Raw genomic sequence first — 21,470 nt, 5'->3', positions numbered from 1 at the left:
CCTCATCCAAACCAAAATAAACTATTTAAAAGCAGTGAAACACAACACTGAGGCGCCTTGCGCAGGTTGAGAGCATGTCAGGACGGTCGAGGTTGACTTACAAGCTGCTGAGAGAATCTCAATTGTGACAAATTTTGGGCCTCATACTACTCGGCTTGCTATCAGTTGATAGAAATAGCTCATATTCGAAAATATTTGCTTCTGTATAGATCTCCTTTCTATTCGTATTTGAGAATGTCCGATTCCATTTGCAATTCTTTTCGAAGACATTTTATTTGCTGTGTATTTTACTAACCCCTCCCTTCTATTCTCTTTTTGAATAACATATGCACTACTCCTTATTATTCAAATTGGGTTAAGTCATTTATTTTTTTTTTATCGAACAGCAACTGATTGGAATGCCCTTCCCCACCATGTTGTGTATGGAAATAACCACCATGTGTTCATTGCTGATGTTGCTTCAATTTTGTCTAATTAATTACCTTTTCTTGTACAAATTCATCATCTACCGTGTGTTTTTGATTGTATGCAATGTATCTACCTTTTTTGAAATCTACCAGTAGTTACTGTGAATTGTACATTGCCGCTGCTTCTTCTCTTTGGCCAAAATAACAGTTCTTTTTTTCTTCTAATTGACAATTTGTGACGAATATGTATTTGTTTAAACAGGGTATCTACCACTTTTCAAAAGTTTCGTTTGTTATCACATTGAATTGTTGTTGCAAGATGTACTCCACCCCTTATGTAACACCCCTGATAAAAGAGAAGAAAGGGGGTTAACCGAGGGGCCCGATTTTTATTAGTCATATCATAAGAAGCGAACAAATACTGACACCAAGGACAACATAGGGGAAATTACTTGTGCTTAATAAATGAAATAGAGAAACGATAAGTAAATGGAAATTAAAGTTGATGAAAAAACAACTTGCCGCAGGTAGGAACCGAACCCACAACCTTCGCATTTCGCGTGCGATGCTCTACCAATTGAGCTACCGCGGTGCTGTTTTCCCATCCACTTTCTTGGGTATTTATGTGTCCTAGTAGAACCCTGGGAGTGTTAGCCAGCGCCACCACTCACAGACCTTGGCGGCGGACGTGGACGTTCCACGACCAGTGTCCCCCTTAAATATCGTTTTCTTTTTCGGGCTTCTGTATTGCCCTTTCAAAAATAAAGGGTACTTGAAATAAGTACACTACTTTTCTCTTAAAATTATCCTGCACCAGAGCCCTTGTCAAGTTACATTTCTTGAACATTTTGCAGTGCTGTAGATTAGTAAAGGAGGAAAAAATGCTGCAAGTCAGTATTTTCCCTTTATGCATTACAAGAATTAAGAACCTCTCAATTACATACACAAGCACAAAAGAACTACGAAAAACTGGGCATGAAGATGGATATAAATTATAATAGCAGGAGTCGATGCTGATAATTATAATAGAAAGGAACTATTGAAAACTAGGTTATAGCAGGGTGTCTACCAAGTTGACATTTCCAAATTCCCTGAACTTTCTGAGAGTTTTTCCTGAGTGCCTTTGCAAAATTGCCCGAGTGACACAACATTGCTTTATGTCAAGATGTGCTGACACTATGTTGCCCGATGCTGTCACCTCTAATAAGCATCTTAGAAAATTTAAAAAAAACGACTTTATCCAGTTTGATGACTCAGTAAAGAGCAGTGTCTACTTCATTCAAAAGGAAAACTGAAAAGAAAGGTTGCTAAAATGCACGGAAAATCAAATATCTTTTAAAGGAATGGTAAAACCCACTGCAGATCGAGTCAACTATTTCAGCTAGTACGAATAAAAAGGAGATGCATACAGAAGCAAACAATATTGAATATGAGCTATTTCTACCAACTGATAGCAAGGTCATTGATATAAGGCCCGAGTTTGTCGCAAGCTACATTCTTTCTCTGCAGCTGGGAAGTCAACCTCAACTGTCCTGACATACTCTCAGCTTGCAGACAATGCCTCAATGTTGTGTTTCACTACTTTATGGAGTTTATTTTGGTTTCGATGAGGGACACCTGCATCTTGACGCCAGCCTACACTTCGTTTTTTTGAGCTCAAGCTCCTTCAAAGAAATGGTGGCACGCTTCCTTTCCCATTCATTCCTCAATGGCTCAATCCTTTCTGTTTTCATTCTCCTTTCACCACGTCTTCACCCCATGGAGTAGTAGAAGCATCCTCTTAGTAAGTTGTACAGTAAACGTCTGCTTTTTCAGACTCCCTAAGGGCTGCGAAAATGTTCGAGAAAAATGAAGGAATGTCCTTTAGTGCCCTTAGGGGCTGAAATCACCATAGCCACATGCGAAAAAGCTGTGAAGACCTGCCAGTACACTTATTAGACATATGGGTACTCATACTTTGACAGGAGACAGCAGGAACATGTATAATTAAGGGATACATACTGTCTCGTGACAGTTGCCCCTTTCTTATGCTTGTTAAGCTTCACTGCAATGCTTCACAGTAGTGCAGCGGAGCTGACTTTTGGAAACCGGTATTATGCAAAGTGTCGTGCATTCTGAGCTTTGATGCCAATCGCAAAGACGACAAAAATAGTGTCAGTGCCATTGCTGACAGCGGTGAATCCTTTCAATGAAAAACATGGCACCGAATGGCAAAAAGCTTAATAGCGAACGTTGAAGCAGCTAGGCCTGGCTTTGCCGCCGTTTTGGCTCCGCCATGGCGGCTGCCAGCGGATTTCTTTGCAGTAGCGCTGGTAGTGGCTTTGATCAATGCCATTTCTGACCTGCAATCACGGTAAGAAGTCCAGAATTTTAGATGGCGAAGGGATCTTGCGTCCAAAATTTCAAATGTTCTTATACCTTGATTATACCTTGGTGGTGCCGCCAAGCCTTCTGCATTATCGGGCATATCCCAAAAATTGGGCATGCAGAAAATCTGTCCTTGTCTGTACACTGGAAACTCCTCCAGCCGACGACACGGTGTCAGAAACGATTTGTTACGATTGCTCGGTTACTCAAGCCAGCATTAGTGCAATTTTCATTCCCTTTCAGTAAAGTTAGACCTAATCTTCCCTGATAGAAGTACGAATTCCCTTAGTTTCCCTGAGTATATTCAGATTCTCAAAAATCCCTCGGAATTTTCGGTTTTCCTGGTTGGTAGACACCCTGTAAAGATACATATAATAACAGGAGTATTTGCTAAGTATCCTAACAGACAAATAGAATGTCAAGTGCAGGGAACACTGCACCCCAGTATTCGCTCATGGCTTGGTAAGTCATCACAGCTGCTGATGTTGTTTAGATAGGTGGCAGCCAAGGTGCAGCTGTGAAATTAGTGAAGCATGTGGAGGGGTCACCAAAGCTTTCAGGCTGGTTGCACAGCATATTGCCTTATCTCTGGACTCATTTGACGATGCGTGAAGCCTGGTTATGCATTGTTCCTAAGGGGCCTGGCCCAACTGTGTGGCACAGCTTGGGTAAAATTTCAAGGCAACCTGAAAAACGCAAGCATATATCTATAAGCACCAAAATATCCTTTGCCATAGGACATATGTGTAGCTTACCATCTACACATAGCAGACAATATAGCAGACGCAAGTCACCAGACTCAAGGTAAATAAATGCGCAAAAAGTCTGAATAACTGACCAACTGATATAGTATGGAATGCTTGTCATCTTCTCTTGTGTGGATTAATACTATATGTGTTTGCATGATGATCACACTTTTTTGTCTAAAACATTGATGCAAATTCAGGGGTGCGATCATTACGCGGGTTAAATTTCCTGTGAAAATACCTTTTTTTTTAGCTGTAGTTCATTCCTCGGGTAATGTTCCACCCGGTGTCCATATTTCTTCGTTCAGCTGCTTTGTAAAGGCTCGCAGGGTTTCATCACTTAGGTTTCTCAAAATGGCGTTAGTGATCTCGTCGAGACCCGGTGCCGTGTTTTTCTTGAAGCGCTGTGCTGCCGCGTATACCTCCACATACGTGATGGGTGCTTCAAGTATCTCGTTCGGAGGTCCCGGATATTGAGGGTATAATTTCGGATGCCCGGTCCGGATTCCCGTGTATGTTTGCTGTAGTTCCTGTAAGAGTTCATCCTGGGTTCCCGGATATTCGCCAACGAGTTTTTGCAGGGTTGTGTTTGTTTCTGTTTTCGTATTTGAAGGATCGATGATGGTGCGGAGTATGTTCCACGTCTTTTTGGTGCTTAGTGTGCCTTTAAGCGAATCGCAGAACGTGTGCCAATTGTCCCTATGAACCTTCAGGGCATCATTGCTAGCCTGTTTTGTGACGTTTGATATCCTAAGTCTAAGTTTGCGATTTAGCTTCTGTTTGCACCATCTTTTTGTGAGGCCTCTGCATGCTTCCCATAAGTGTATCAGATGGTTGTCGATTGCCGGCGTGTCGGTATCGGTTCGGTACACTTTAGTGTTGGCGTCATATAGTTCTTTGATGCGTTGGGCCCACTCCTTGGTCGTGGTCAAGCAGCCTTGATGTTCCGGGAAGGGCGGACTTGTTTCCAAATCGAGCTGTTGCTTCTCCCTAAACTAAGGCCAATTTGTAATTTTGGCTTTCCCTAGGGGTCGGCGTAGTTTGGCCGAGGCGCTGGTGATTTCGATAATGTAGTGATCACTACCCAGCGAGTCGTCTAGGACCCTCCAGCTTGTTCCCACGGCATTGTTAATGATGGTGAGATCAGGGGTCGTGTCCCTGCTGGCGCTGTTTCCTATTCGAGTAGGTGTGTACCTGGTACAGTAATTAGAGTGTATTCGTGGCGCTCTATGGCTTCTAGGAGCTTGGTGCCCTTGGTGTCTGCTTTCGACTAGCCCCGCGTGTTGTGCTTTGAATTGAAATCTCCGGTTATAATTAGGCGATTGCGGTGTTCCAGCATTCCCTGTAGGTGCCGGAACAATGACGCGAAGTCAGCCTTTCTGTCGCGGGGGGGGGGGGACTATATACGTTGCATACGACTTGTTTAGGTCTTCCCTTCTTGACAGGCCATGTCATGGTGATGAGATGTGGGATTTCCTCACCGGGGAGCACTGTGAGGGTTGTTGCCAAATCTTTGCGGACGAGCATGGCCACTCTACGGTAGCTGGGGTCGTACTGTATTTTATACCCCATAATTCGCTTCGGTTGCTCTCCCGCCTCTTGCAGGCAGATAATATCCGGGGGTACTAGAGCCACCTGCACGTATAGCGAGAGGGATGCGTGGTTGCTTTTAATGTACCTACAGTTCCAAGTCCAGATCGTGATGCTTTCGGTTTCCATATGAGGTTTACGGGCCATGATGGGACTTAGAGTGTATTGTGCTGTCTGTGTCGGAAGTTAGCATGCTACCGTCACCTGTCTGAGAGGGTATTTTACTACTTTTTCGTTTACGCTTGGGTTCCTTGGTTAGGGATTCATTAACGTATTTCTTTAATTCTTGGAATTCCGCAAGAGACTGTTGAAATTGTTGCTATATTTGTTGTATTATTTGTTGTTGTGATTGTTGCAATACTTGTTGCAATTGGTCCTGGGTTACCAGGTTGCTCTCAGACGATGAGTGCGCTGCTTTGGCTGTGTTGTTTGGGGGGAGGGGGGCAGTTGTGTTTGTAGTGGCGGATGTCCGGTGAGAGTGCTTAGCTGTGGTAATTGAGATTGTGGCGATCGCTCACAGGTCGCAGCGTGTGCCGTTTCAAGCATGGCCACTCTTTTCATTAAAGTTTCGACTTTGTTCTCGTAGTTGGTTAGGCGCTGTTTTTGCTGTCTATTTTCCTCAATGACTCTCTGGTATTCTGGATTTTGTGTGATCGGTGTGGATGTATTTTGTGGTTTGGGAGAAACGACTTCCTCCCAGCTTACCTCGTGTGAAGGCTTCTGCTTCCTTGCCGGAGGCGATGGGTTCCTTTTGGGTGTCGGTGGTGCCCGATGCTCGCGGCTCGCTGACCGGGAGCGGGATTTGGAGCATGAGCGATCCTCAGTATTGACCGGCCGGCCGCGAGTGTCCGCCCTGTAGGTCTCTTCGTCTTCCGAGGCGAACCATCGTGGGGCTTTCGACTTCATCAGGGCTGATGATGGTGTGGGTCGGGGTCGAACCGGTTTGAGTCGCTGCTTGCACGAATGGTCACCGGTTGGGCGGGCCTTCCCGCACGAGGCGCAGTTTATCTCGCATTTGTGTCCGTCTGTTGGATTAAGCAGTCCGCACACTACAGATGGGTCTGTCTGGGTTTGGGCACACGTCGGTATGGTGGCCCTTTTCCCTGCAGATCTTGCAGACTTGGAGCGTCGGTCTAATAGATAGCAACGGAGTTCACCTCCATAGTAGTACACAAATCTTGGTAGATGGGGACCAATAAAGGTCAGCGCTGCACTTTGAGTGGCACTGATCATGCTGGCTGTAAGGATTTCCACGCCTTGTGTTCTCACTCTGAGGTGGGCCATGAGGGTTTCGGTGGTTGTGTGCAACTGTATTCCATGTACCACACCTCTGCGGGCGCCTTCTCCTTGGGCGGTGTATGCGCGCACTGCGTGATTTCTGCCGCTAAGTGTTAAGGTGTGGATGTGTCTTGCTTTTTCGGCAACCTCTTCGTACTGGGTCGATAGGATGGCTATGTTGGATCCCGGGTTGGTTCTCAGTATGAATTTGTCATCCGTGAACTCGTTGTGGCACGCGTAGATGATCGCTCGTTCAAGTGTATGAGTGAGCACGTTTCTTAATAGCAGACCTTGATTTGGACGAATGATTATTTTGTAGTCATTTTTCGGAAGCGGTGGAGGTCTAGCAACTCTCCGCGTTGTTGGTGTCTTAGAGGTAGTTGCGGTGTCTTGGGGCTTCACACTACCGCGTCGCCCCTCCAAGGCTTCTTGCTTGCGTTGCTTTTGTGTTCATACTGATTGCCAATTGAGATGTTCTCTCACGGTGTTATGGTACAGAGTTTCTTGGCTCACCGTTTCGGTAGTCTGGTCCATGCGTTCTTCTTCGTGTCCTCCGGAAGTTGTATGGAGGGGGTCAACGATCGTAGTCGCTTCGTTCACCATGGTTAGGCCAAGTGCCGTCGCGGGAATTCCCGTCGGCGAAGCGAGCGGCTCCCGCCGCCGGTTAGGGTAAGCGGCTCACCTGTGGTGACGAAACTTTAGAGAATCCTCCTGGGGCCCTCGGTGGTCGGAGGGAACAACTTTGCAATGAACTCATTTCTGCTTACCAAATGTTTGTACTAACATAAAATTATAAATGAAAGGACCCTTTTCTCCATATATATAACGCCACAAAGAAAAGAACTGATAAAGAACTGATAAAAAGAACAGAAAAAGAACTGATAATATTACAGAATACACGAAAGCACACATTCAGGTTTTGTAAGCGTAGTAGGTTTCAGTATATAAATGTTAAAGCAAATACCGACTTTTCATTAGTATCAACAGTGAAAATAAAGATTATGTCAAAAATGTTAACTTATATAACTGCTTACACTGTTAGCTAATGTGTTTCTGATTAGAAACCAAATACACATTAAGTTTACTTTGTTACAGTGTTTAAAGCATTGAGACTCTTACGTTCACACATGCAGCCGCAGTACCATTACGAAATTTTCTGAGGTGCCAGATCACCCGACACTCCATACAACATTGTAGTGCTTTTATTCTCCGTAATACACCTGAAGCTCTAGCAAATATTCAAAATATACAGGCTGTCTTCAATGTTTTTGATGACCTGTTTTCGGTAGCGAGTGTAACACTGGTGCTAACATTTCCCCTGCACTTCAACTTACGCAGTACTTCGTTATTTTTCGGATTTTTCAGAGCGACCAGCTGCTCATCGCTAGGATAGGTAAGAACTATGTTTCTCCTGGCAGGACACTTTTGTTGTAATCCAAGGTTCTCTCTTGAAGCCTCCATCGGCCAGCAGTATTTTTGCATGCATCTGTGCGTGCAAGCCTAGGAATGTCTGAATTGCCACGAGAAACATGCAAAATGTAGCGAAACCGTACGCACTGTTGCGCGCCAATCGGCCTTGTGCATTCTTGGGTGTTTCCCTCAAAGGCAGGAGTGCCACCCAGACGGTGACAGGAGTGGCCGACACTGATTGTTACAGGCAAACAAGCACCCCAAATTGGCATAGTGCACACTCTTTAAGTGTTTCTCCTGATGCAGGAGCGCGCCACCCGGACAGCGACATGTGTGCCCGACACTGACTGTGATGCCCAAACAAGCGGCTTATTTAGAAGCCAAAGTTGAAGCTGACGCTCCAACTTTGGCACAGAGCCACGTCGATAATGCCAGCTCAGTGCCGCTTCTCGCGCGATCACAGCTTGGGTCACGCGCCTCGAGGGCTCATGCCGTTGGGACCGATCCACGCACATCGTCCTCTTCCTTTCTTGTTACGCCGCATGCCTCTTACATATGGCATGGGTCCCCTTTTCAGGAGTTTTTTCCAAAAAGCTGCCTTCTGTCGGTCTTCTTGGTGGAAAATTTGACTCTTCCGCTGTGACTTAGGTGCTTTTTCTTGCGTCGTAGCAGCTCACAACACATCACCACACTGTCATGCACATTTCACCACATGCACAGTTCACAACGTTTGCGACTTCATCGTTCCGACCGCTTTACATGTGTGCACTTGTTCATACGCGTTATACTCTTGACATTTCATCACTCGAACGTCCTACTCGTGAAATCCGCCCTACTACTACTGTAGCTCGCACCGCACTACTTCTGTCGGTCTGGGGAGATCTGAAAACGCTTACTCGAACTTGTGAATCAATTCTCTTAACTTCTCTCTTCATTCATTTTTTACATGACCCTTAGCCACTGTATTTTGGCATACATCACATGATTTCACATACCGTTTCACGTCACTTTGCATTCCAATCTAAAATAACTTTCCTGTCATCCTTTCTATTGGGTTCTTTATTCCTTGGGGACCTGTCATTACACTATCGTGCCCTATTTTCAGTACTGTATCCCTGAGTTCCTTCGGGACCATCAACTGTAGTAGTTCCCTACCTGAACTAAACACATACTTCCGGTATAATAGGTTATTCTTCTTTATAAACTCCACTACTGTCCTATTCCTTTTCTTTCACACCAGTTCCCCTATCTTTTGTTCACACTTTCGTATTGACTCGTCCTTGTTCTGTAACTCTTAATTCTGCAGCCATTATATTTAATTCCTTAATGGTTACAACCTCCAATGCTGTCAGAGGTTTGGTACTACAGTTGAACCCCACTATATTGAACCCGCTTACATCGAATTATTCTATATATCGAACGATTTCTGGGCACGGTATAGCTACAGTGAGTATATATAGCAGAAAAACATTTACATCAAACAAATATAGCACCAACTCTCGATATATCGAACGTTGAGCGGCGGAAAAGCGCCCCCAGAAGTTGGCTTTTCCTCGCGGTTGCAGGGAAACCTGACCGCGCGAATGAAGATTTATGAAGATGAACACAATGAAGATTTAGCACTTGGGCTATCGACTTAGTAGTCACTAAACACGTCCGAATTGCCGGCTACATCAGTCCTTAGTGCCTTCTACGCGAAAGTCCGCCAACCCTAGCCTATGGCTGCACACTAACAGAAATGATCGTTTTTACAGACTTTTGACATGGTACGTATCCTCCGAGTCCGGTGCGTGTCAGATCTTCGTCATCACCGACGCCGTAGAAGTTACTGCATTGATGTCGGCTAGTCAACGTGACCATCTTTGATGCCGGTGTCCCAAACTTCGTCGGTGACGATGCACCCCGGCCTCAATGCCGGGTTTTGCCTCTATTTCTTCGCGTGCTGTCGAGACGCCTCGGAGACTATCGTACGTGCTGGTCTGCCTCTGAAGGGGGATCCTTCCTGGAGTGCGCGGCACTGCCGTGAGATGCTGCAGCAGGTCCAAGGAGCCTCACTCGAACGTCGCCGAGGTCGACGGCCACACCCTAAATCGCGAGCGTCACGAGCTTGACTGAACCTCCATGTCTCCCATCGGCAGTGCGATGCTAGCACTCCAACCTTCTTGGTCCAGAGCCACGTCGATAATGCCAGCTCAGCGTCGCTTCTTTCCCAATCACAGCTCAGGTCACGCGCCTCGATGGCTCGTGCCATTCGGATCGATCGTACACATCATCCTCTTCCTTTCTTGTTGCACCGCATGCCTCTAACATATAACAGCCTGCCTCGAGTACAGCTTAAAAATGTGCCACCACCGTAGGCTGTTCTGAATGAAAAATGTCAATACAGGTTTTGTGAAAACAGCTGTTTCTTTACTTTAGTGTTTGGGTAAGCATTTTAAAGATCTCCGAGACTAGAGATCATTTTAATAAGCAAGTTACGAACCTTGCTTAGATTGTTTTGCAAGCTCATGATATTCTTAACGCGATGGTTTGCGCGCATAAAAATTTAAACGGTCATTTTCAGTGTCATTCTCCTTTTTTTTAGTAGCTACACTTCTTTTTTGTGTGAGATAAGCTTGTAATGTCAAGTTCAGGTTATTTGCTTGAAGCCTGTAGTAGTGGGCTTGAATATCGGTTCACTTTTCGGAAATGTTTGCGAGACTTTTCTTTCAAAGTAAAGTGTGTTATTCTGAAGAGGTATTGTTTAACTGCACAATCTTTATAAGAAGGTTGTTTAATAAAGACAGACCGGTGCTCTGAATCCTTCCTAATATTATTTGGCTATTTTATTTTATTTTTACATGCCCCCCTAAATGTAAAATGTACGTGTCCCCCCCCTTCCTACCACGTCTACATGACATGAGTCAAGCCATATTTTAACACCTACTTAAAGATCGCTTGCATTGCATTCCTACCCCTGACTCCAACCATGTCAGGTTCCATGTCAAAGGACAGTCATTTTTTTTACCTTTACCATTCCCCAAAGCATCACAACAATCCACTTACCCGTTTTACAGTCCAGATGCAACACTCTTGGACTTCATTTTGCATTTCACGGTAAAAAGAGACATTTCTAGATGTAAAACAAGTTACAGCAAAGGTATTTTTTTTATTTGCATTAACTGTCGGTCCACAGGACCAAGACAGGAGTGGTAACTGTTGTAGCTTCGACGGGGCCGCCGGATCAAAGGTTTACGGCATGAGGCCTAAACGGCCGGGGTGCGCAACGCCGCAAGAAAGAGCCGGACTGCTTCAGTCGGCGACCAGACAAAGAATGCACGTTTATTTCTGAGGAGGCAACTTACAGCGTTTGGCGCTGAGTGGCGCCCTGATGTAAAGACCCAAAACCGAAACCAGAAGTTAACACAGGATACCACATCACCTCTCCCTTGAAAGGAAAAAATGTTCTACTCGCTCTCCTCGCAACAGAAGTAAGTCACGAGTCAAAGAACACATGTTAGCACTGTAACACACATGACTAGTGATGACATCTTTACACAATCGAAAATGGTATCTTTGACTTCCCCATTTAAAGAAACGCACAACATAAACTGAATATGAAATATTGCACTCCAGTTCTGCAGTTTCAGTACCCGTCTTGGGAGGACGATGAGATGCAGCCTTGCACACACAGAGAACACACAAAAAATTCACAAAGTACAGAAGTATACAGTAACAAACACCCGTGTGCCCCCTGGGACAGCACTGATGGGTGGCTCATTCACCCTGAGCCTGACTCGAGATGGTCTCTGTGGCTGTCGTGGATTAGGCATTGTGCGTAAAAGCACTTTACACTCTATATTCCCGCCCCCCGTAAGAGTGCTAACGACTTTTAATGTTAAGAACTTTTTGGCATGAAAGACAAATTAGTATGGCGGTCAGCATCGTAGTAATGATGTGCGTACTGCACGATTACACTACAAGAAACGTAATGTATCCCCTATACCAGTAGTAAGTGGAAGAAAAGGTGGGAGACAATCATCAAGGGAAGGGTAGCCACTGGAGCGACTCTTTTCAGTGAATTTTCCAAGAAAATCCTGTAGTGCAGGGCATTTCACAAGTTTGGATGCATTCCATCATTTGCCATTTTCAAGCGTGAAAGTATTGTGACCTACCCTACGGTAAATCTTAAATGGTCCCGAGTATTTAGGATTTGACTTTCTCGAGTTACGTACTCGGACAAGATCTCCTGGATGAAATTGAGGGCATTTTGATGCTCGACGACGGTCCACGTATGTCTTAACACTTTTGGCGTAAGAGCTGAATTCGCATGCAATTACCTCCTTAATAGTCTGGAAGCTATACTCTGTATCCTGATCCCAGACAAACGGTTGTCCTTGCTTTAGCAGTTTCCTAAGCGGCTCTACCAATTCAGCGTACTGCGGGATCAGTTTAGCGTAGTATCGCGTGACACCAAGAAATGAATGCAGCGACTTCTTGTCAGTTGGCTGCGGTGCCTCAACAACTGACTGAACTTTGTTTTCCAGCGGCGAAATACCGTTTGCAGCACAGGCTTGCTCACGGAGAACCCGAGGTTGAGGACGCAGTTTCGCTGAGACTGGTTGCATTGAAGCTCGAAGATGAACATCGTGGATGAAGTCCTTTACAAGTCCCGATTGTCCTGAGTACGGCTGGGCGAACTCCGGGGGAGGGTTGTGTGGGAGAGACGGAAACTGAACGCTGGGGTCAGCTGGAACTCCTGACACCTGTTGGCATGTAGCGAAATCAAGCTGCGTACGAGCAGGGGACTGTCGATGCTTTTGGTTCCTCGAACGGCAAACCGAAGCGAAATGTCCTACTTTTCCGCACGCACGGCAGGAAACATGCTTGGGCTGGACAGCCTGGATCAGATGCGATGTGGTGAGGTGAACCACATCGGTAGTAATGGCTCGCAATGTCTCGACTGGCTTCGCGGAGTTCATGCCGCCCGCCTTGTTGGCCGGCCTCCCCAGGTCGCCACTTTCCGCCATGCCGCCGAGTGCCATCTTGAAGCCGCCGGGTTGAGGGAGAAGGGGGGCGGGGACCGCCATCTTGCGCGCCCCGGCAAGGAAGGAGATGGCTGGCGACACCATCTTGGCGTTGCGTCGAGACGCGCTGAATAGACGAGCTGCTGAAGACTTGAAGTTCCTTACCGACTTGCTCTACGCTTCGTCCAATTTCCTCGGCTTTCTTAAGCGTGAGGGACGATCCTTCGTATAGTAGCCGTTCTCGTACTCTTTTTGATGCAACGCCTTGGAGGATTCGGTCGCGAAGAGACTCATCGTGCCAAGCGCCGAATGCACAAGCAGGCGCTAGTCTTTGTAGCGCGGTGACGAAGTCCTGGAAGGTTTCCCCTAGGAAGTTGCTTCCTGTCCCGGAAGATAATGCGGTGCACCAGGGGATTGGAGCTTTCTTCGTAGTGCTGGTCGAAGATGTGAAGAATGTCTTCGAATGTAGCGGCCGTCTGGTCCGTTTGCGACGCGAGGTCGTAGTAGAGACGCTGCCGCTCGAAGCCTAAATTGCTCAGTAAAATGGCTTTCTTCCTCACGTCTTGTAGTGCCTCGCCTCCGGTTGCCTCGAGAAACGTGCAAAAGTACTGTTCCATGTGAGCCACGGTACCGCAGGAGTGCCGGGTAGCGCCAGGAAAGGCGGCATGTGGGGTCGAACGCGATGCCGGGCACTGAAAACAAAGGCGGAGGAGTTGCGGCGGACGGAGGAGACGTAGTTGCGGCGTCTTGCATGCCGGTAGCAGGAGGAGAAGCAGTAGTAGTATGGCAAGGGCACATAGGAAGCAGAGTAATGGTTTACCTCGTCGCCAGTTTGTTCTAGCTTCGACGGGGCGGCCGGATGAAAAGTTTACGGCATGAGGCCTAAACGGCCGGGGCGCGCAACGCCGCTAGAAAGAGCCGGACTGCTTCAGTCGCGGACCAGACCAAGAATGCATGTTTATTACTGAGGAGGCAACTTACAGGCGGCAACTTGCAGCGTTTGGCGCTGAGTGGCGCCCTGATGTAAAGACTCAAAACCGAAACCAGAAGTTAACACAGGATACCACAGTAACAATACATCAACATACAGCAAGCAGTGAACGGAACAATAGAACACAGCGATACAGCGTGCCCTATTGTGTGCCCTATTGTTGAAAATATTTGGACACAATTGCAGAAAACTGCTCACGAGTCCCTGCGTTTACATTGTTTGCAGGCAGACAATTCCAATCACGTGCTGTCGAAAGGAAGAATTAGTATTTGTAGCAATTCTTGTGAAATCGATTTTCTTTAACGCCTCTACTATGTTTATTTCGCACTATGCGGGTCTTAGGTTCATTTATGTAGTGAGACTTATCAACAAGTAGCAGCTCATTTATGATTAAATAGAAAAAGCTAAGTCGTCTTTCCTTCCTCCTGATATTAAGTAGGGGCAGGTTTGCCCTCGCGTAAGGTGTTGTTACGGCATCTTGCCGACGGTATCAGTAATAAATAAACCGCAATGCATGTCTTTGAACTTGCTCCAGTTTTGACAGTTAATCTTTCAAATATGGATCCCACACTTCACATGCATACTCTAATATTGGCCCACAAGCACTTTTTAAGCAGTTAGTTTCGTGGCTGGAGAAGCAAGTTTAAGGACACGTCAAATATAACCAAATCTCTGGTTGACTTTCCCTACTAGTTTATAATTTGGGGTGCCCAACTAAAGTCAGATGTTATTAAAATTCCGAGATATTTGTACTCGGTTATGTGATGAAGTGGTTCACCTTGTTGAGTGTATTTGAATGGCAGGGGCTCATGCTTGTGTGTGATGGTCATACATGGTCTTCGCTGGGTTAAGAGACCTCTGCCATGTGTCGTTCTATTGGCGCACTTTTCCTAAGAAGTTATTTAAGAGTATCTGGTCACTAATAGATTTCACTTCTGTATATATGACACAGTCATCTGCGAATAACCTTGCTGTAACTGTGGCCGATTCTTCGAATACTTAATGTATACCAGGAGCAACGCAGGTCCAAGAACTGAACATTGAGGCATGCCTGATTTTACGTCACAGACCCCGGACCTATTTTCATCATTACTGACGAACTGCCGGCGATCAGTAAAAAAAGCCCTCCAGTCATTTGACTACACCTGTATCTCCTCAAATATCCTTTAATTTAATGAATTTTCTTTGATTAACCTTATCAGAGGCCTTTTTGAACACGAGAAAGATCAGATGCATTTGTCCCTTGGCATTGATAACTTTGGTAAAATCGTGAACACTTTATAGTAATTGTGTCATGGTTGACAAGCCCTCGCGAAACCCATGTTGATAGTTACTAAGAATTTCGTTCTGTGACGAAAACAGCAGAATGTTCTTATAAACAATATGTTCTAACACTTTACCACAGCCTGACGCTAGCGCAATGGGCCTGTAATTGCCAGTAGACGTGTCACCGTCTTTAAATATGGGTATAACTTACTCATTTTCCATTCTTCAGGAAGTGTACTTGACCGTAGTGACTTCGTGAAGATAATGAAGAGGTACTTTGCAGTCCATTCAGCATACCTCCTTAAAAACAAATTTGGTATCTCATCACGACCTGCCGATTTCTTTGTAGTATTTAGGTTCAGTAGCAAGTTTAATACTCCTTCACACGTTACCCGCAGTTCCTCTACAACTGGTAGCTGTTGGCGTGCCTCAAATTTTGACTTCTTTCCATCATCACTGGTGAAGACACTAGCAAAAAAGTTATTGAAGGTGTCTGCTGTATGACCTTTATCCTCAATAAGTCCCTGTTCGTGCTTATTTTAGTGACTGCCCTCTTAGTTGGAGCCAGATGCCTCCAAAACGTTTGGGGTTATTCGTGTAGAAAAGTATCCATACTTACACCATAGTACTTGTCCTTAGATTCCTTCATCATTAACTTTAGCTATTTACTTAAGTTGGACATATCATAATGAAGAGCTGAATCATGTGAACGCTTATAAAGTGCCTTACGCCTTGCCACTTTTCTTTTCTGTTGTATTATCTCTCTCATAATCCATGGGCTGTGCATTTGTTTTGTTTCACATTTGAGAAGAACATAGCGGCTTACACATTTGTGAACCGTTCTCTTAAATTTTAACCACAACTCATCGATATGCACAGATTCATCTTGACTTAATTTTTCAAACTTCTCAAAACAAAAGGCTAGTTCATCTATTATTGAAGTATCTCAGCTTCATTAAACTGTCTAATATGAAACAAGTCTAGGGACCCTTGAAAAGGAACTTTTAATTAAAGACAACCTTACAATTGAGTGATCCCAGATCCCAGGCAGAATGTCAACTCTATAGTATCTTGATACAATGCTATGAATTAAAATAAAAAGAGGTCAAGAACATATTTGCTATTATCGCAGACCCTAGTAAAGTTACAGACTACTTGTGTAAGTCCATGTGAAGAGCACATATCTATAATTGCTGAGCCTGCATCACGCTCTCGCGTACCCGTTTCCATTTCGCCCCATTCAACGTCTGGAACATTGAAATCCCCCGCTATGATAACGTTTTTGTTCTGAACGCGTAAATCGTGCAGTTTCTTATTCAGTGCATCAATACCGGCGGGAGTACTTCCCGGAGCGTGATGTACGCATCCCACAATCAAGTCGGGGCGTCCCAAGAATTTTGCAACACATTGCTTCAATGTCGGACGGTTTGTAAAGGACCGTGTATTTAAGGCTGCATACCAGAAAGATAGCAACGCCCCGCCCCCACCCCTGTTACTGCGGTCATTTCTGATAACATTATATCCCAGAGGGCATATTTCACCATCTCGGACACCCTCACATAGCCACGTTTCTATTACAAATACTATATCTGGATGAGGCTTGAATAAAACGTGCTCCAGGTCTACAGCCTCATTAACAAGGCTACAGGCATTGATGTTCAGTAGCCGAACCTTGCCCGAATTCACATGTCAGTCATTTAAGGAAGCAATGGTTCTTGCACCTGTATTACACAGGCTGTCACCCAATAGTGTTGGTTTGTGGCTTCACCCCATGCGTACATCACTCCGTTTATCTTCATTTAATCATACAGCAGTGCGACCTTCTCTTTTGTTTTTCTGTTTTCCAATGCGCTGTTCCAGAGGCATTGTCTTTTCCTTCTTGCATCATGCGAGAAGTCCTCATTGATAAAAATATGTGGCCCCTGAGCTATTGTGATTGCATAGTTTGTCCTTTTTTCTATGTGTCTTCCCAGGCGCAGAATGACGGGTCTTGGTCCATTTGAAGGTTTTCCAATTCGATGTACTATACGTTCGACACTTGTAACTGGTAGATTCAGTTTCCCCTGCAGAATTCCCACTACAACCTCCTGCTTCAAAGTTTGCTCTGTCTCATTCTGCGCATCTTGAACGCCTTTGATTACAATGTTATTACTTCTGCTGCGATTCTCTGTTTGGTCAACCTTTTTTATCAAGTTCGCCATAGCGGATCGCAGAGTTAACAGTTCTGTTTCAGTCACTTCTACCCTTTTTACCGGTTCAGGTATCTGGGACAAAGCCATATCAGCACTAACAATTTTTTGTTTCATTTCCATTATTTCTGCTTTGATTTTGCTTTACCCTTCTATCAGCTGTAAGAGCAGTTCCTGCGTTTGAGAGCGTTTCTTTTCACATCTGCACTACACGCTAGTGACAATACATTGACCTCCCAACAATCGGCAACAAGTACACTGATTGCCTGTGGCCTCTGCAGCACTACAAGATGACAGTCATCTCGAATAATCAGAGTAACGTTTCGCACCAACCTGTGCAAGCAGCAAGACAGCGTTTACCATTCTTGTCTCTCCGATGTCACCAAGCCTACTGGCGGCACAGATAGCATCCTGGCTAGAAGAAACCACCCCCTGTGTTGATATCAATGATCCTAGGGCCTTCGCTGTCGATGCACCTTCGGCGACAATTGCCCGTTCCGTAGTTCTGTAGATTTCATGAAGCTTGCACACGTCCAAACACCAAGCAGCATGTTCCAACGGAGCAAAATCATTATCGGCCTGTTCTGTCGCCAAACATAGCAGCACCTATGCAAACAGCAAGACAGGGTTTACCATTCTTGTCTCTCCGGTGCCACCAAGCCCACTCCACTGGAAGCAATATTGAAGTAGGTGTGAAACGATGACTTGACCCATGTTATCTAAGCGTGGTAGTAATGGTGAGACATGTGCATTTTACTTAAAAACACAGGGTAAGCTCTATAGTTCTCATGTGTTTTTCGCCTTGTTGAACATAATTCTCGCTAACCAATAGCAGTACCCTGGTAATATGCATCATGTTCCAAATTTTGTGCACTTTTAACTAAACTAGACATCAGAATATGTTGAAACTCACATTTTAATCAAAATGTTAAGTCTAGTATATAAGTTTTTGCTTTTTTGTGTATTTAAAGATTTGTAATGAAGAAACATCTGCATCTAATTGTTTAATTCTCGTTAAGTAGCTGCCAATGCTTGTGTAGACGGTTGAAAAAAAGAACCAGCCGTCTATCTTCAAAGAATAAGAAATAATGGTACCTTTCTATTAAAAAACACATTTTGACATAATAAAGCCTAAAGTAAAAGAAGAGGTGAAAAGCAATTTTTATTTGCACCGAGAGCATCAGATCATTAGTTTATGTGAGCATCAGATCATTAGTTAGTCTCGGTTGAAGTCATTTTTCTGCTTTTCGGCTTGTCGTTTTGCTTGCCTTGCTTCTTTTGTGAGTTGTGCTGCTCAGTCCGCAAATTACATTCGCTTGTGGTCTAATTCCCTCAGCCACTTGATGGTGTTGCACCCAGGGTTCAATCCACATGACTTCAAAATGCAGGCTCGTGTAATGCTGCCATCATTGAATGAAATGACAGCATCTGGAGCTGCTATCCTTAGAGTCTGGAGCTCAACAAACGTGTTCTTTGGTGCGCATTCTCAAACATGGGTGAACGACTGATTTGCGTTTTGAGTTTGCCCATGAAAGCACGTCTCCAGGAGCTCAGCTTGCGATAGCTGATAAACAGGTTTGATCTCCACCAAGACAGATGCAGGCAAGCTGGTGGGTTCTGCATTTGGCATCTCGCCACGTTGCGTGCACCTGCTTGCTTTTTCAAGGCAAGTGTATTAGCTACCGTGAAATTTACGTTTGTTCAAGGCCTTCCTTGCCCTTGGCATCTAAACTTATCAACCGTGACATGCACAGGCACAAAGTATAAAACTCCCACAAAGGGAACATACTCGAACACAGCCCGAACACAGAAGACGCGCAGATGTTCGAAGGTTGCAGAAACGGGTTTCGGTATTGAGACCGTTTTGGCCATCTTCCATTCTATGGGAAGTTTGCCTGAATGGCACATCTCATTAAATATCGCAGAGAGCTGTTCCACTGCCTTCGTCCAGATTGGGGAGGGCCTTGTTGGTGGTGATGTCCGGCCCCGGTGCGGATCTGCTGTTGAGACCTCTGAGTGCTTGTATGATCTCTTCCGTAGTGAAGTCGGCACCAAGCTTCGTGTCAGGCTGACCCGAGTATTGCGAGGTCACGTCCTCGGGAGCTGCCGCATCCGCCATGAGGAGGTACTTGGCCGTCAGTCTTGCTATGAGCTCGTCCGGTGTTTCAATCTTGCATGCCTCGTATAGCAGCTTACTCATCACATCCCTCTGAGAGGGCTTGGTGTTTGCGCTGTCCAAGAGGTGTTTCAGAAGGTTCCTAGAACCGCCTTCGCGTACCTGCCCATCAGTCATGTTGCAGATCTCATCCCATTGCTGCCTAGCTAGTGTGGAGCAGTGCTATTCGATGCTCCGGTTTAGCTCCGCAATCTTCTTTCCCAGCCGATGGTTCAGGCGTTGCTCTTTCCGTCTTTGCAGTAATGATTGCTTGGCTCCTAGCATGTGGGCGAGTCTACTGTCCATCTTCTCAGTTTCCAGGTCGGTGGTGACTGTTCACGTTGCTGCCTCGAGATCCGTCCGGAGTTGCGTCATCCACCCGTGTAGGGTGCGTCTGCGTCCTCTGCAGACCTACCGGTCCTCAGCTCTCTGAACTTGTCCCAGTCCACTAGCTTGAATATCTTTTCCTCGGTCCTGTGCAAGCCTACCATCATCGCTGAGATGTGGTGGTCGCTGCTGGTCGCTGCCCAGATCCACCCCTGTATTAGACCAGGACACTCGTGTAATGTTCTTGGTGAAGGCGATGTCGGGCGTGGTGTCCCTGCTGGTGGATGTTCCCCGTCTTGTTGGTTGTGTCGGGTCAGTTATGAGCTCCAGGCCTGCCTCGATGCTCTCTTCCCATAGATGTTTGCCCTTAGGTGCAGTGTACACCTGGATGCCATTATGGTGCTGTGACTAAGCAACAGTGTCTGTTCCAGAAGAGTATAACAACAAAATCATTGTAACGGTTTCCTTAAGGAGACACAGAATAATCTAGCATTACAGGATGCCATTTATTCAAAGGTCCCCATCAGAGCACGCTAATTTATACACGCTAGTGAAGTCGGCATGAGCAAGAGGTACAATGAGACTTAAATGGCCCGCACCCACGTCGGATGCGGGGCATTAAACCGCATTCAGCAGAGGGTTACTGCCTGCGAGGTGCATGGCGTTCGATAGGAAAGCCCGAAACCTCTCCCTGTGCTGTTTTGGGCTGCTGTATGCATTGAGGATGAACGTTGACTTGCTACGTTTTCCCTTGCCTGCTATCTCTTACCATGAGATATTCGATGTTATTAGACGACATGTGAATGTTGTGCTGTACGAAAGAGCTTGTTCCGTACTAGAATGGTGACCCCCTACCATTGGCATGCCTGGCCAGGGTACGATAGCCCTGGATTTTAATGTGCTCGGTGAGGGTCTCCTATAGCAGGATCATGCTAAGTTTCATTTCGTTGGAGTCGGTGGCCGGCATGCAATCCAATATCTCTCGTCTGGAAACAAATGTAGTCACCCTACACACAAACATGAACAGTTTAGAAACCAACATGGCGGCTATGGAAGAAAAATACAACCAATGCTGCAACAAGATTGAGGCATTCCTAGACAATGTGGTGGCCATTGCACTAGGACCCCAAGTGACTAGCTTCTCCGGGATGGCGACCAGTCAACCAATGTACCGAGTGTTGCCAGGTAGTCACGCCAGCATGCATAGAACTCCTCATGATGGCAGGATCCACTAGCGACTTCATAGTATGGCAGTGGAAAAGTCTAGGACTGGGAGGCAAGGCACAAACGCAACAGCAGTATACAGGACACACGAAAAGAAAGAGATGAACTTGTCGAATTCTAAAAAAAGAAAGAAATTATTTTTCTTTCACATTTTTCCTTACCCTGTGCCCACATAGAAAGAGATAAGTGTGACGATGAATTGTTGCAGATGTACAGATTTCAGAGTCTCAGTCTTTATTGAATCGTGTAAAGATTTAAAGCACTTCATAGAATGCAGGAATTTAAAGAATACAGATGAGATCATTTTAATGATGGTAAATTACAACAGCCACTGTGTTATACTTATCTTTCATGTAGTAACATGCAGTGTGCCACATAGTGGTGTAGCAACAGGGGGGGGGGGGTCGGGGGGCCGTGGGCCCCGGGAGCAAGGGACCAGTGGCGGGGGGAGGGGGTTGCATATACGTCTGAAAACACCCTTTCCGCCGGCTACACCCGGGGGGGGGGGGGGGGG

General features: G+C 45.7%; 1 long non-coding RNA gene and 1 pseudogene across 1 annotated transcript in view; one reads left to right on the top strand and one right to left on the bottom strand.

Moving 5' to 3' along the window:
* LOC139052585 (uncharacterized) overlaps nucleotides 1–12,909 on the bottom strand; it is a 51,648-nt pseudogene extending 38,739 nt beyond the window's left edge.
* The window catches only part of LOC139052583 (uncharacterized), a 118,794-nt gene that overhangs the window by 63,514 nt on the left and 33,810 nt on the right, over nucleotides 1–21,470 (top strand). The window lies entirely within an intron of this gene.

The sequence above is a fragment of the Dermacentor albipictus genome, unplaced genomic scaffold, assembly GCF_038994185.2.
Source record: "Dermacentor albipictus isolate Rhodes 1998 colony unplaced genomic scaffold, USDA_Dalb.pri_finalv2 scaffold_27, whole genome shotgun sequence".
In the NCBI taxonomy this organism is placed as follows: Eukaryota; Metazoa; Arthropoda; class Arachnida; order Ixodida; family Ixodidae; genus Dermacentor; species Dermacentor albipictus.
Note: the sequence above shows the minus strand (reverse complement) of the source record. Positions and strands in the feature narration are given on the sequence as shown.